We start from the raw sequence: 17,043 nt of genomic DNA, 5'->3' as shown, positions 1-17,043 counted from the left end.
TCAAAAGCCTAAACTTGTTTTTGCTTTTGCAGCAAGTTTCGGTGTCCTATCTCTAGTTGGTTTCTTCTTACTTATCTGTTTGCGAAACCGACTTAGAGTTTGAGGATGAGTCCTTCTCCCATCTGGAAACCAACTACCTTCCTCTATATATTGAGGATTGTGCGTCCATAGAGAGGTATCCAAATCTAGACACAGAGAAACACTTTTCACTTTATCAGAACTCATGAATTCCAGAGACAGAACTTCACACCACACGAAATCAGAGAAACAGAACTTCGATCCCATCCTATTCTTCTTCTCTTCTTCCTCTCAACCGCCAGAGAGAGTTATATTGCCGTTCTAGAGGGTAGTTTGTTTTAGTGCAAAGTCAGACTGCTGTTAACTATTGAATCCTGTGAGGAAGACGCCACTGCTGTATTTCTGCACCATTGGAAGGGGCGAAATCTTTCCTTAAGGACAGCCTAATCCGCGCCTTGGTTATTACCTGTTAATTCTGTCCTTGTCTCTTTATTGTTTTCTTTATTCACATACAACAGCGACTAGTGTTGCACACGACATTTACGCTTTTTTGGCTCAATTGGATGATTGTAATTTTTATTTTGAGTAATCTCAGGTCCAACTACGTACACATGAACTTTGTGTATCCAGTTTCAAATCTGCTTTGCATCCAACCGATCACGGCGTAGTTAACAAAATGTGTCTACTCTTTAGAGCATTAGTTTTATTTTAGGAATTTGTACTGACATATAAAGTTGTCTTCTAAACAGGACATGTTGGGAGCTGGGACCAAATCGTCATCAACCACCGTAGAATGGGCAATGACAGAGTTGTTGAGACAACCGGAGTTGATGAGAAAAGCTCAACTAGAAGTAGAACAAGTTGTGGGGATGAACAACATAGTAGAAGAGTCTCATTGTCCAATATTGCCTTATTTAAATGCAATAGTCAAAGAAACCTTACGTTTACACCCTGTAGGTCCTCTCTTAGTCCCTAGATGTCCAAGTGAGTCGTGTATTATAAGTGGGTATATGGTCCCTAAGGGTACTAAAATATTTGTGAATGCCTGGGCAATTCAAAGGGATCCTGCATATTGGGACAGCCCTTTGGAGTTTCAACCAGAGAGATTTTTGGGTTCGAATGGTGAATGGGATTTTGTTGGCACAACACACAGTTATATTCCTTTTGGCTCTGGGAGAAGAGTTTGTGTTGGAATTCCTATGGCAGAGAGGATGGTACCATTTTTACTAGCATCACTTTTGCATTCATTTAATTGGAGTTTGCCAGATGGCACGAAGATTGATATGTCCGAGACCTTCGGATTGGAATTAAGGAAAACAATACACCAAGATTATCCGGTCATAAGTTATACATTTGAATGGAATGTTGTGCCAGTCTATGCATTTTGTGTTAGTTCTTAAAGGATATTTTCTTTAATCTGTACCATTCTGGATAAGCGTATCTGTATTTGTATTTCTGCATCATTGTATGGTGTGGGAATATATGCTTTCAATAATTGAGCCCTTGTAATAGTTTCGAGCTGACTTCTTTTTTTCTTCTCATATTTGGAACCAAGATCAGAATGAGACCGATTTGCATAATGCTTCGTGAAGGTCAGCTAAAAGTATCAGATTCGAGATTTCACAGGAAAGAGAATGGTAGGCAAGGTTAAGATTGTAGTCAGTAGGTGCATAATATTCATCCACTATATTTCTCTGATAATTGACTGTTTGTTCCTTAACAATTTGTGATCCCACTTCATATAGCTAGCTCAGGGCTTTCCGCTGAGCATCAGTCGCTGCGAGTGTAGTTGTCTAGACAAAGAGCCAAAGTCTAAAACACAATACTCGTGAGTATCAGCGTCCAACCTGAATTAGCCGGACTTAGAGGGGAAGAAAATTAAGAAGGCATTTAAACGACCTACTGTCACATCATATCATTAAAAAAGTAGAAGTAAAGAAATGAGTTTTAAAAGCAGTAATTGTCATAGCAGGTGATCAGCTTCCAAATATCATCCTAGGTTGTTCTTGAATTTACCACCAACTCATTTGCAATGAGATTAATGTAGGTGAAGACCACACTAACCCGCAAAGGCTCAACAATGTTTTGCTAGAATGATCAGAATTTGCTTGACATACTTTTGCTGTAATCCAAGTTGGAATTTCCAACCAACATGAGCCATTATCCCTAGAATCCAGCATGGAAGGAGGAAGTGGAACGATTATCCATCTATGGCGCTCGATTAACCATCTTCAGCATTTGATACTCACTAACAATGCAAGCATGGTCTCGCTCATAGGGCTCAAGCGTGATCTGCTCTGGCGGCTTAAACTGGTCTGCTCACAGTTTCACCAGTTCTTGGGCATACGCTGTCTCAGCAGGAACAGTAGAATCTATGCAGTTAGACAAAAGATTTTTGATTTTTCATATCAGAAAGAAAGCGTCTAACTAAAATTACAGGGCCATCAGTTAGAAAAAGCTAACGGAACCTTGATTGAAATCACAAAATGCCCTCCAGTTTTCAGGAAGTATGACGCATTCAGTGCTAATCACATCAAGAGCGACGGACTGTTGACTAGAGGTGTGCTACTACCTCCCTTCACGACACTTTCATTATCGAATCTGTAGGAGCTTCTTGTAGCCGTTGTAGGTAGCTTTTGTAAGTTGAAGTCCCGAGTACCTGCACCGAAGTCCAAGGAGATCTTTTCGAGTTCATCATTAATCCCAAGGCGATTGTGGAAGGCAAGTACGTCATACTGCCAGTGACTATTGGTTAATCAAGAAATTGGGCTAGAGAGTCCCATTTAAAAAAAAAAACTCAAAAGCCCTATCCATAATTTTTCAAAAGCCCTATCCATATTTTTTTTGGGTTTTAATACCCCTCCATTGTTTTTATCCGCCGCAAGTGTTTTTTTATAGAAAATCTTTAGAATCTAAGCTTTTGACTCGAGACAGGTGCCACCTGTTATTTTTTAATATAAATTATTCTCTTTTTCACCCTTCCAATATAACTACCATAATAAAATTGAATAAGATAACTACTTTTAGATAAGATAACTACTTAGAACAAAAAAAGAGTAAATTTTGGGTTTGAATAAAATTTAGCAAAAGTACCGAGTGTATTGCTCAAAAGTTAAATTTGACACTACTGTTTTTCATCCGAATATGGGCGTTATAAACTTATACATTTTAAAATGCAGATGCACCATGTTATAAACTTATATATTTTAAAATGCGAGATGCACCACGTTATAAACTTATATATTTTAAAATGCAGATGCACCACGTTATAAACTTATACATTTTAAAATGCATACACACCACGTATTTTAAAATCACGGATACAAAATGCATTTGATTATTTATTTTGTGGGTTTGATTAACTAATATTAAATGAAACGGGTTGGTTTAGGGTTTAATGTTTATAAATTTAGGATATAGGGATTAGGGTTTAGTGTCTTAAGGTTTAGGCTTTAGGCTTAGGGTCTAGTTTATAGGGGTTAGGGTTTAGTGTCTTAAGGTTTAGGGTTTAGGCTTAGGGTCTAGTTTATAATGATTTTGGGTTTAGTGTCTAGTGGTTTGGAGTTTAGACTTAACGACTAGTGTCAAATGCCTCCACAAAATATTGGAGGCATACTATTTTTAGTTTTTTCATTACCTAAAAAGCTAGTGTCTTGAGGGTGTACTTTCCATATAGCATCTGGGCCACTCATATAGGCACAAGATTGGTGTATTTCAAAGAAAGAAGTCAAATCGAGGGCTCTCATTCATAGCAAGACTCATACACTCACGATGCACCCTAGATGTTCTCTTTTCATTATATGCATTTTTAAATGTGAAGGCGGTAGTTATAAGTGAATTTTTGTGTGAAATTCAATTTTTGTTTTGTATCCCACTATATTTTGGGTAGATAGTCGGTTATGTTTGTTTCCAAGTGAGGATATTTTCGTCTATTTCGGTAAAGTTGGATAATGGTGGTTAGTTCCATATTCGGTCAAATTGGGGTATTAAATTCTAAACAAATCTAAGAGGAGTCATTATGACTACTAAATATTTATAACTAACTCCTCTAGACTAATTTTTGCTTAATGTCAATTTAAATGACACATTTGACTCTTTTTTATTAAATGAAACACATTGAAAAGTAATTTTTTTTTTTTTTTTTTTTTTTTTTTTTTTTTAGTCTTCTTTGATTGATACACGCTTCATTACTACAATTACCTTCACCGCTATGTGAGTGAAATTATGGTTGTTCTTTGCGTGGGATCGCATGATAGATCGTAAGGCTCTTAGACGCGTTGGTTCTCGGCGGTTAGTATTTACATATTAATTGAAAACATTATCTAGTTGCTTTAATTTGTTTTATATCTAATGTCATTTGGAAGTGTTAGTTTTGAAATTGAATCAAATGATGATTCTAGTTATAACTATCCGCTGAGGAGATTCTTGTTGGGGATTACACCAATACCAATCGGTTCCCCACTACCTGAGATAACTTGTATGAACACACTTCAACTCGGATAAATCTCAAATATCAACTACAACCTATACTAACATACTTGACTTCGCTAAACAACTATTAACAACGGATAATAATGTAAAGCAGTAAAAGCAACAAACCACAACACAAAGATTTACCGTGGTTCGGCCAATGATGCCTACTTCCACAAGAGCCAGTTCTTAATAAAATGGGAAGGAAGATTACAATCTCTCCTTTCAGTCTCTCACCTTACTAGATCACTCTTATCTCTTTACAGGGTTGTATCTCTGTAAAGGTTCTCTCTTTGTTTTAGTCTGGATTCCAATCCTTCTGACTTGTTTGGTTCTTTTAGGTTAGGTTTTCCAAAACCTTGATTTTGGTTTTATCTTCAAAAACCAAATTCGCGTCTTGTAGCAAAGGGCCCAGAAATTAGACTGGCGCTGGCGCTCTGGCCGAGGCCGAGTCGCTGAAGACTGGAATTTGGCGGTGGCTTCACTTTGGCTTGTGGTAAATGCCTATGTTTCTTGGAACTCCGGAGGCTGGTATACTCCTGGCCGGCGCTTCTTCGACTTACTGGCGATGTCGAAGTTAAGCCCGTTTACGTCGGCTCCGGTTTCTCTGCTCATGTGAGGGATAACTCAACAATCTCCCCTCGAGCGGTGAGGGAGGATACCTCCATGCAATTGCCAAATCAGCGGGAGTAGTGGCCGCCATTCCGCAATAGCACAACAACATCAAACTTACCTTTCGGTAAGACTTTGGTCATCATATCCGACCCGTTCTTGTCGGTATGGATCTTCTCGATACACAAATGCTTGTCTTCGAAAGTACTTCTCTAATCGATGATAACGCGGCGTGTATGTGCTTGGATCTAGAATGAAAACTTCGGATTCTTGCTCAAGTGGATGGCGCCTCGACCGATCACATAGAACTACAAACTGTTTCGCTTTTTAGCCCCGATTCGTTGAAGAACCTCTTCATCCATAGCAACTCTTTGCAACACTTTCGATTGGAACGCAATATACTTTCAAACTACGTAGTGGAGAGGGCAACACACTTTTGCAACTTAGATTGCCAAGAAACTGCTCCCCCCGCAAAAGTAACGGATAACCGGAGGTGGACTTCATCGAGTCAACATCACTGCCATGTAATCGCATCGGATTAGCAGCTTCAAGTAAGGGCTTACTTCCACCAAAGCACAAACATGATTTGGAAGTGCCTTTGAGATATCTCAATATCCACTTAACACCTTCCCAATGTTCTTTACCCCGATTTGTGAGAAATCGCTTACCACCCCAACGGCGAAAGCAATATCCGGTCTAGTACACACCATGGCATACATCAAACCGCCCGCTGCGGATGCATAAGGAATCTTTTCCATCGACTCTGCTCATGCTCACCCTTAGGACACATCTCTTTGGTCATGCGGGGAACCGCCACCGGCGGATTAACCGACCGAGGCGGCTTGATCCATGTTGAATCTCTTCAACACTTACCGATGTAGCTTTCTTGAAAGCCACAACTTTCCACTCTTTACGTCGCGAGTGATCGATCATCAAGTATCCGCTTTGCTTGACCCAAATCCTTCATCTCAAAGGACTTACTCAAGTCTTTCTTGACTTGGATATCTTGTTGATGTTTGGGCCAACTATCAACATATCATCCACATACAACGCAATAAAGACAATGAAATCCCCATCCGGAAATCTCGAACAAAACACAATGATCGGAGGCGGACTTCTTGTATCCTTGCTTCACCATAAAGGAGTCAAACTTTATGTACCAGCGTCTCGGTGCTTGCTTCAACCCATACAAGCTCTTTATCGGCTTTGCATACTAGGTGCTCCTTGCCTTTGACCTCAAACCCTGCGGTTGGTCCATGTAGACATCTTCTTCAAGGTCTCCATGAAGAAAAGGCGTCTTAACATCTAGTTTGCTTTCAACCTCTAGGTTCATACTTGCGGCCATACCCAATACCACCCGGATAGAAGTCATCTTCACTACTGGGGAGAAAATCTCATCAAAGTCGATCCCTTTCCTTTGACCGAATCCGCTTCACACAAAGGCGAAGCTTTGTGCCTTGGGTGAGGATTGTTCTCCTCATGCTTGACTTTGTATATCCACTTATTCTTGAGAACTTTTCTCCTGTGGGTTTCTCAACTAACTTCATAAGTGTGATTCTTATGCAAAGAATCCATCTCGTCATCGTGGCCTTCAACCACTTTTCTTTGTGCGTACGCTTCAAGTGCCTCTTGATAGTACATAGGTTCTCCACCATCCGATAGTAGCGCGTGCGTATGTGGTGGATACTGGTTGAAGCTATTCTCCTCTGTCGGACCTCTTTGCCCCATCTGGCTGGTGCCTCGGGAGGATGCACTTCGCTTTGCTTTCGGTGGTGGTTCATGCATCTCATCATCGCATCTTCTATACGATAGGTTCTATCCCATCATGAGCAATAGGATTCTCATCATGAGCTTCAAACTCATGGTTCTCGCATTCTCAATGCCTTTCGCGACGTTCCACGGTAGGAACTTCGGTTCGAATCAACAAGATCATTGGTGAAAGCTTCGTAGCTTCTCACCCTCCTCAAAAGTCTGCTATGGTTTGGTCTTCCAGAACACCTGACATCTCGACCGGATTACCTTCTTGTTAATCGGATCATAGAGTTTGTAACCAAACTTTTCATCTCCATAACCGAGAAAAATGCCTTTGCTTGGCTTTGTCATCAAGCTTGAATCTCTCATCCCGGAATATGCACAAATGCCCCGCACCCAAATACCACCAGTATCCATAATCAACATCTCTGCGACCATACTCTCTGCGGATAATCACTATTCGGAGGCTTTCTTCGGTGACGGGTTGATCACATGCGGGCCATGCGCATTGCTTCTACCCGGTAGCTTCAGGTAGCTTAGAGTGAGATAGCATGCATCTTATCCTCTCTACTGATAGTGCGGTTCATTCTCTGCTATTCCATTACATTGCGGTGTCTTGGGAGCGGTGCGCTCATGATTTAATCCCATGACTCGCAATACTCTTCAAATGGCCCAATGTACTCACCCCCATTATCCGGCGAATACACTTCAACAACTTCCCGGTCTCTCTTTCCACCATCTTTGTGGAATTTCTCAAACACGCCAAGTACTTCATCCTTGGTCTTGCGGACTATAGACCCATATCTTTCTTGGCGCGATTATCAATGAATGTCAAAGTCACGAAACTCCCACTGGTGGGACTTCACTCTCATAGGACCACATAAGTGCGTATTGCACTAGTTGAGGGCGGTGTCCTTTTACGTGAGGCGGGAATCTTTGGAAAGACACCCGTGTTGCTTTCTACCAAACAATGAGTACATGTACTTAAATGTGTACCTTTAAATGCGGCATGGCCTTTTGCTTAGCAAGAACTTCCATCCCTTTTATGCCCGTATGACCACGATCTCTTGTGCCACGGTTCGGATGAAGCTTCTTCTTACGCGATTCGCTTACGCTTTACACAAACTAGCTCGCGTGTTTTGTAAAGAGAGCAAGTTTTCTTTCCTCGCAGGTCGCTACAATGGAACCTCTCGCTTTCGTTTCCATTCCCGTTACCAAAGCGAGTTTACAAAGCCATCATCATCTAATTTCGGCCCGAAGTGGAAGGCTTAACCAGATATGTCGGGGACATGTCTTACATCCTTGAGTGTCAAGGTGTAGCCGACATTGGTTTCTACATGAACATCTCGATGCCTATAATCTTGAGACGCCATGCTTGTTACCCATCCTCACTTCACCATATTCACCCAACCGTAGGTAGTGAAGAATCCCTGTCGCGGTGTGGCGTGATAGGATGCTCTCAGTATCTATCACCCACGCTCGTATCGACATGAGGTACTTTCGGCGGCCGCACACCACAATCGACCACAATTCCCACTAGGTCATCGACTAGTGCGGTAGTATCTCTGCGCGTGTTTCCGTTCCTCCGCACCATGTCTTCATGTACCACGGTTATTCTTCTCATCCCTGCTTGATTGTTCGCGACTCATATCCGAAGTGGCCTTTGGTGGCACAATAGTAACATTGCCTCTGCGCCTTAGGAGTTCTAGCTTCACCCCTAGATTTATACGTCATCACCTCTAGAGCGAGATGGTTTTACGCCCGACCTCTCCCCGTTTCTGCGTGAAAAGGACCTGCGAGTTAGAAGAAGAGCCGCTTGCACTCTTCTAGTCTCCTCATTCAACAAAGGCGTGGTAGCCATCTCCATGGTAACAATTCCATCCTTGGTCGCTCCATGTAGAGAAAGCGCTAATGTCTCCCAACTTTCGGGTAGTAGAGCCTAATAGAAACAAAGCACCAACCGTCTCCCAAATTGATCTTCATCAAATGCATCGATTGATGATATTACGTACTTCATTAAGATCTTTCGGACATTGAAGAACCTTCTTGGTGCCGTAATGCGCAAACTTCTTAACGACTAGCACTTTGTTTCCACCCGACTTCCTCTCATAAAGGTCTTGAGTTTCTTTCCAGGGAAAGGTGTAGTCTCTTGGGCACATGGTGAAAGACAACGTTCGCCTATCTATCCGTTGTCGAATGTACCCGATAGCTTTTTCGTCAAGCTTTTTCCACTCGGCCTCATCGATCTTTACGGTTTTACTCCCTCATTCTCGATGGGAAGTGCAAGTCCTTGCGGTAAAGCAAGTCTTCCATCTTGGCTTTCCGGATGGTGTAGTTCTTCCTATTCGGACATCATAAAAAGTGTTCACGGAATGGTCCATCTCTACAAGTTATTTAACCTCAAATCTTCTCCGGGGAATTTCGTCAAACACCTTCCGACAAAGATTCGGATAACACCCCAGGCTATTCGAACCAAGGCTCGATACCACTTGTTGGGGATTACACCAATACCAATCGGTTCCCCACTACACGGATAACTTGTATGAACACACTTCAACTCAGGATAAATCTCAAATATCAACTACAACCTATCTTAACATGCCCAACTCGCTAAACAACTATTAACAATGGATAATAATGTAAAAGCGAAAAAAGCAACAAACCACAACACAAAGATTTACCGTGGTTGCCAATGATGCCTACTTCCACAAGAGCCGGTTCTTAATAAAATGGGAAGGAAGATTACAATCTCTCCTTTTCGGTCTCACCTTACTAGATCACTCTTATCTCTTTCTGGGGTTGTATCTCGTAAAGGTTTCTCTTTGTTTTAGTCCGGATTCCAATCCTTCCGACTTGTTTGGTTTTTTTAGGTTAGGTTTTCCAAAACCTTGATTTTGGTTTTATCTTCAAAAACCAAATTCGCGGCATCTTGTAGCAAGGGCCCACGAAATTAGACTCCGTAGCGCTTCGCTCTGGCCTTGAAAATGAACAACCTGGAAGCCTGGTGGCTTGGCCACTTTGAAGCTGGTCGCCTCCCATGTTATGGAACTCTGGAGCTGGCGCCTCCTCGAAAAGCCTTCTCGACTTCTAGCGATGTCGAGTTCGCGGATTTCTGTCGACTCGGTTTCCGCCGCTCATGTGAGGGATAACTCCAACAATTACTTCAAACGAATTGTCCTGGGAAAATTGGAGGCTGTTAGACATCGTTTGCTGGGCAAAGAAACTGATGTTTACTTGTACACACAATTTAGCCACATAACCAACAAAGAATTTAAGAGGGAGTCCAAATAGGCAAATACAAAATAGCAAGCCAAATTATTCTAAGCCACTAATGCATGTACAGAAACAACGAGAAACGAAATCCTTGCTTTTTCGTAAACTAGTCATACGTATTACACTATTACATTATATTAGGATTGTCAGAGAAAAAATAGCATTGTTCAAGAGGGAAAACTGATAGCTAGCGAAACTGCTCAGGACATTCAATGAAGACAAGCATAATGCAATATGGTCTACTTCAACTGACCCAACAAGCAGGAATCTTGAATTTTGTTGTTGTCACTGAACACATACCTGATACAACTGGCTGCACCTACTAAGTACTATGGTCACGCCAGGGTGCTAGGTGAGACAGATTTCTGAAGTTCCTTCCTGCTAGTGATGGATAAGGGGCACGGAGTGATGAAGAACTTCCCTGAGGATTTCGACAATTAATAACAGAGTAGTTTGTAGATGTAGGATGTCCTCAATCACTCATTTAAGAGGGCGTACCGCCTACGCTGCAAGGAAAAATTACATGGAACTCTGAATGATTAAGAAAAAGTGAACGAATGTTGGACACCAGTATCTCAGTAAACGTTCATCATTCAGCAAGAAATTACCATGGCAACATTACCCACCAGCCAATACCTTAACGATTTCCCCAACAAAATCGTTAGGAAAGAAATGGTCAGCAATTCATTATTCATCTAATTCATAGAAGACTTCTTAGAAGACATGATATTCACAGACTCACTATGCTAGAACCCTCCCGAGTTTTGGCTTGCCATTTGGAATGCATGTACGTAATTAGTTATGTTTACCTTATGGATGCATTTTATCTGATGACCAAGAAGGCTTCTCATAGAATGATATTAATGCTAATAAGAAACCAGAAAAATGCAGAGAATCATATTCAAACTGTGATTAGTGCCTGTGGAACCATATGCCTAATGATAGCACTAAACTTTTAGTATTCGAGTTTTCCTTTCATTTTCTTTAACATTCTGGAATTCAAGCCTGTTCACAATTTCCAAGTGTACTATTTAATCTAGCTTTGTAATAGCGATCTATCACTTAGCAAACAAAATTTATTTACCATATCTGGTATAACCTGCAGATACCAAAATTCTATCTGCATCCAAATGTATTGGCTGGACAAAAGTAGAAGGGCTTGAGCAAGAAAATGTGGTCTTGAGGGCAATGAAATGCCAACTCAGTCTGCCTACAAATAGGAAGGCGCCTTAGCAGGTCCACCAAACAAGTCGCAGACAACAATTGACAGCCATGTATATTCTTCATTATGAAGCCTAGTAAAATGCTAATAATTCTTGTGTTTACATCTACCCAAAACTATTAGCAAACAAAATTGCAACAGGAGTTCTCTTTCCTCTCTGATCTCTGTCCTTGCCCTTTTGTTCACCTTTATCCTTAAGACAGCTCTTCTTGGTCATTTTTTTGTCCGTACGCTGTTCAAGCCCTTATTGCACGATACAATAGTTAGCAATCAGTGTAGTAACAAGGAAATGGATGTGGACTACCTCTGAGCTAACCTGTTCATGTCGTGCGCTGTTTATGCTTTCCATTATGCTTGCCCTTGAATAGTTATGAGAGAAGCCCTCCCATGGAGGCACACAAATTAGCTGGCGCACTGAGTTGCTTATTACCACCACTTGGTCATCACTCATCAAACCATGTTCAAACAACTAGTCCTTGCAATTAGAGGATAATTAATCATACAAACTATTTTGATTTCTTCCAGCTAGGTTGTGAAATGATGATCCTGATCCTAATATCCAATTAGGACAACCTTCTGTACTATCAAAAGATTAAAGGGAAATAGACGTTCCCTTTAATTAATTACTATACTTGGCTTTTCATTTCGAATTTAGTCGGTCTAGCTAGAAAAACAAACACTTAATTAATTACATTACACCGTACCGTTGAAATGTTATTAAAGCTGTTGACGTACAATGATAAACTGAAAGTGAGTGTCCGGGGTGTGGATGTAAATTCAATAGAATTCTTTATCCCAACTTAAAAAGAAGACAAACGTAACATTGACATATAGATCATCTATGTGTTATACGCGTACGGCTTAGATGTAGATTGTAGAAATCAAGTAACTGTCTAAGTCTATAAATTATTTCATTCAAAGGTTAGTATATACTTAAATATTTCCTTTCATTTGAAGAATGAATATATATTACTAAGTAATACTAAGTAATTCAGTACATTAAATCCATGTATGCGCTAGGACCAACTAATCTACAACTACAAAGAATATAAAGCTTCACTAAACAGGAATTCACGTTCTTACCTATTGAACACTGGTATTTTCAAGTTCTTGCATTCGATAACCATAGATTCTACTACAGACAATTCTCTGCATTCTGGTATGAGATGCCACTGCACATTGCCACCACTCCAAACCATTTTCAGTTCAACTAATGAAATGGACAGCATATGTTTACCTACTCTGCAGACAATAAAGTTGAAGTAGAATTGTTATGTGATTGTTATATTTGGAAAACGTCACAAACAAAATCATCCCATACCGGCTGGATCCTGAATTTGAAAGAGACAAACTAGCTGCATGCACTAGCTGAGGGCCGCTATTGCCAATGACCAAATTAAATAGCACAAAACTCTGAAGATGAATGCGGAACCTCAAAACTAAAACAGGACCTCAATGTTTATTTAGGTTTACATAGGTTCTGACTGTGCATCAGAAACATAGTCCGAAGTCATAGCAAGAGAACCAGGTGTCTCAGGCCCCTTCTAAGATAAATGATATTTCTCTAGTGCATCATTATTTTCAATGAGCTTTGTGGGCAAATATGTTTCACATACATTCCTTCGTTAGGATATGAAATGTTTAACTCGGTCAAATTGGTAAATTTCCTCTGGAGTATGTAATGAACAGACCCCTGCCTCGAGATGCTCCTAGTGAGATTGTATGCTCGCCTTCAGTTATTGGCAGAAGCTATGAAGATGCTTAAGTTATTTCGCCCTATATATTGCCAACATAATTTACATTGATCCCCTTCCCAAAATGGTCATAGTCAATGAGGCAGGACCATGGAGGGGCAACTTTCAAGCATGCACTGGTCTTTACATCCTAAAGACATATAACATCTGAAGTGTCAGAATTTTGCAAGTGATTCTTGCATAGACATGCTAATTAACCTCGACTGTAGTATGTTTAACAGACAGTCTTTCCACCCACAAATTCTCAAAGGAAAAAAGCAACACAAGAATCCTCCCAAACAGAGCGAAATCATTCCCAGGGCAATCACTACAGGAAGGGATAGGATAATTTCTCACACAGAAGATATGTGTGATAGTGCATCACAGTGACGTGATCACCAGTATCAAAATCCATATACAAACTAAAACCCAGCTGAAACTAAAACCGGTTTGACATTTTCACCCCTATGAGATTCTTAGCATACATTATATTAAATGGAATGGAATGTGTTCTCCTGAAAGTTTAACTCAGATACACAGGTTTCATATCCTGACATGGACTCCTAGAAGAATGCAATTACTGAAACGAAATCTCAGAATTTACTACTTCTATATCGGTGCTATAGAATCCATAACTGGTAGCATATCTGGCATTCAGGCCCAATTCAAAAGCATTCAAAAAGAACCACCGAAGATGACATTGTTTCCCTTGGCTCCACAAATTTATTGGCATTTCTTGAAACTATAAGAATATTATTCTGAAAAGTTTCCTGAATCTCTTCATCAGTGAGTGTTGTAGTAGCACTACTTCCACAACTCAGTTATAGGGAAAAAAATGGAGTTCTCAATCCAGTCACCAAAAAGATCCACCTTCTGCAGGCATTTTCATTGTTTGGACCAACTTTCCTTTGGCATCATTTTGTTGGGCCATAACCAGATAGATATTGATGTGGGTTTTTCAAAACTAATATTCTGTACCTTTTTTTTTAAAGAATTAAGCTGGGGTGGTTAGGCAGACCCCTACCTGTTTATTGATCAGGAGCGTCTTACATAATTGATAAACCATCAAAGACTTTGTCCTCTTCGGTATTAGAATTCTTACTCACCTCCACGGTGGAATTCTGTTCTTTAGTTGGTAAGTGGTCATTGAACACATTGATTCTATACGAAAAATACAATTGATCATCTGACATACCTAATGAAAAGTTTCACACTAGGAGGAAGATAAACTACTGGGATCCAGTGGACAGGTCCAGTTTAAAGGCGTTTTTCACACTAAGAATGCCGGTATCTAGGGACCTACATTCTTTGTCACATTCTACTGTACTTTCCCGTAGGAGATACTATTGTAAAGGAAGACCATCGTCGCAGTGGAAGTAAACCCACTATATCCTAGCTAATCAGCCGAGGATATAATGAGCCGGAGAGCCCAGCTACTTAACCGTCTCGACAAGTGCCAGAGCAGTCAAGTAACCGGTTTACAAATTGAATCATTACAAATAGTTAAATACGGGTGATAAATAATAAATATAAAATAAAAACAGAGAGTTCAAACTCTAACCGAATAATATCTCAAGCCTTTACTCGTCTCTACGTATAATATCACACACCTGCAAAATCTGTAAGGGCGTAAAAACCACGCGCCCAGCAAGTCAACTCTACAAGCATGTCTAAAGAACTTTCAAGGGTGTGAGACCCGTTGCAACACATACAATATCATGTTAATAGATACCCCATTTTCATCATTATGAATATTTACGACCAATCATAAAAGTAATACTAGTAATCGACTTAACCAATAAAATATATGATATAGGTAAACACTAACCTTAGTATTACACGTCTCATGACCAATTAGTATACAAACAACAACTTATAAGAACTTCATAACATCAGCTCACATGGGTATACAATAGAGTGATAGATTACTCACACCCCCTAAAATACAATGGAATAATAAATAGCAAACACACTTATATGTATAACAATCAACGATATCAATATAGCAACAAAATGAAGGGGACAAACAATTCATAAAAAAAATCACATCACAAGTCACACGTTTCAAAGTAATAGCCAATCTCTAATATCAACGTATAAAGTTGAATAACCAACAAACCAAAATCTACATCCTATAAAACAAAGTAAATACAAAAATCTATTCCAACATGTTTACCTTAGACTTCAACCTAAACTAGTCCCAATTCATCACTTAATTAATATATGAACACACTGTTTCAAGCAATAAAAATTATCCTTAATCATGGGAATACAACAAGTCAATATGAAACATGGAAAACACCCAAATATTTACACAATCACAAGCACTACACCCAAGTAAGAAATAAGACAAACAAGTAGAGAATACTTGCCTTGGTTACCAGAAAATAAGAATAAGAAAACGCCATGAAAAGGTTCCCAACGAACTGATCAAAGGCTCCCCACCAATTATCGTTGCTACTGCACTCTGTCATCAATCTTTGCCCATAAAAAATCTGAAAAACTGTATCTTAGAATGGGTTATTGGGGCGGACCTAAAGTTCATTAACCTCAAAGCCCAGGCCCAAAAATCACAGATGACACTTCGATGTACATGCCAGAAGGATTAATAGGCTAATAGCCATTAACTTAAGTGGTGATAAACTCCCAGGAAAGATAGTTCATTCGAAAAAAATTCAAGACTACAAAATTCAAGTGCAAACTTTGTCCAACCCTTTCCGTGTTGAGATTCTTTGATCACCTAGCAAAAATAAAAAAATAAAAATCAACAATAGATCCATAATCTGAAAATTTGAAGAATGGAGAGAAACACAACAAGCAATACAAACATATATTGGCTAATACAAATAAGTTATTAGTGCATCATAACCCAACTCAGACACCCAGTTGTAAAGGTTCTAATTGGGCGAACTTTACCTGTGTAGGAAATTTAGAGAGAATGATGTTGTGACTGAGTTCGAAAGGTCGAACTGTCTACGTATCCAATTCTCTGACGAACTGGAATCAAGTCGAACGTAGTTCATTGTTTGGATTCTATAATCGAATGATCGATGATGAACGGAGAAGATAGAGAGTGGAGAAGAAGCATCCCATCCTCCACCTTATTTGTTAGAGAGTGGAGAGAAAATATATAGAATTCTCTCCCCCTTTTGGTGCTCCATTAGTTAATGACATTTAGTATTGCATTCATAGTTATTATTGCTCTATACATGTATTCATATTCATTTTGTAACTCATGACTCTTGAGATGACCAATTGTAATGATCCAATGAATTAGTCTCAAGACATAATCAATGACAATGACACGTATCGTAAATATATTGATGACAATATATGTCCCTCACACCAGCGCTACTATGCTAGGTTGGACTCTTTCTAAAATATGCACGCACTGCAGTTTTACTACATGTAAGACTGAACTAACATGATATTTGACTAAACCTTTATCCTTATGGCTCAGACTATAACAAGTAGGTTGTGTCATGGTTGATGGAAAAAGTTAGCCCAAGGCCCAGTCGTCTGCAAAATAGACTTCTAATCAAAGACCATTAATACTGAGTAGTTGAGAATGCTCCCAGTGACCCACGTCAGCCCCCCTCTTTTCTCTAAGACTGACACATCAGATTTTACATAAAAAAACGAATTCTACGTCCTTTTTTGCCGATTTCAATTGTTCGTTAGATAAAAACCTCTTCCATACTCTTTTTTCAATTCTCTAAAACACTCCCAACTTTGCAAAAAAAAAAAATCATCTCTTCAAACCCTCTCTCTTATTTTTCTCTTCTTCCACAGTGACCCACGTCAGCCCCCCTTTTTTCTTTAAGACTGACATATCAGATTTTACATAAAAAAACGAATTCTACGCCCTTTTTTGCCGATTTCAATTGTTCGTTAGATAAAAACCTCTTCCATACTATTTTTTCAATTCTCTAAAACACTCCCAACTTTGCAAAAAAAAAAAAA

At 39.7% G+C, this 17,043-nt stretch overlaps 2 long non-coding RNA genes and 1 pseudogene across 4 annotated transcripts; 1 reads left to right on the top strand and 2 right to left on the bottom strand.

The window, feature by feature from the left end:
• Positions 1-749: 749 nt before the first annotated feature.
• Positions 750-1,497, top strand: LOC147495022 (cytochrome P450 76C2 pseudogene; annotated as a pseudogene).
• A 412-nt stretch (positions 1,498-1,909) lies between these two features.
• Positions 1,910-3,101, bottom strand: LOC147495021 (uncharacterized). Of its 2 annotated transcripts, none has more exons than XR_015198827.1 (2): positions 2,487-3,101; positions 1,910-2,390 (listed from the first exon to the last, which is right to left on the bottom strand). It is a non-coding gene; the product is annotated as an uncharacterized LOC147495021 (long non-coding RNA). The 2 variants fall into 2 exon arrangements; XR_015198828.1 differs by having other exon boundaries at positions 1,910-2,366.
• A 7,054-nt stretch (positions 3,102-10,155) lies between these two features.
• Positions 10,156-16,339, bottom strand: LOC147495020 (uncharacterized). 2 transcript variants are annotated; one of them, XR_015200399.1, is made up of 5 exons: positions 15,997-16,339; positions 15,453-15,820; positions 14,642-14,699; positions 12,431-12,589; positions 10,156-10,631 (listed from the first exon to the last, which is right to left on the bottom strand). It is a non-coding gene; the product is annotated as an uncharacterized LOC147495020 (long non-coding RNA). The 2 variants fall into 2 exon arrangements; XR_015200398.1 differs by lacking the exon at positions 14,642-14,699.
• Between the last annotated feature and the right edge of the window lie 704 nt (positions 16,340-17,043).

This window comes from Coptis chinensis, chromosome 6 (assembly GCF_015680905.1).
Source record: "Coptis chinensis isolate HL-2020 chromosome 6, ASM1568090v1, whole genome shotgun sequence".
Classification (NCBI taxonomy): Eukaryota; Viridiplantae; Streptophyta; class Magnoliopsida; order Ranunculales; family Ranunculaceae; genus Coptis; species Coptis chinensis.
The sequence above is the reverse complement of the archived record's forward strand: the minus strand, read 5'-3'. Positions and strand labels throughout refer to the sequence as shown.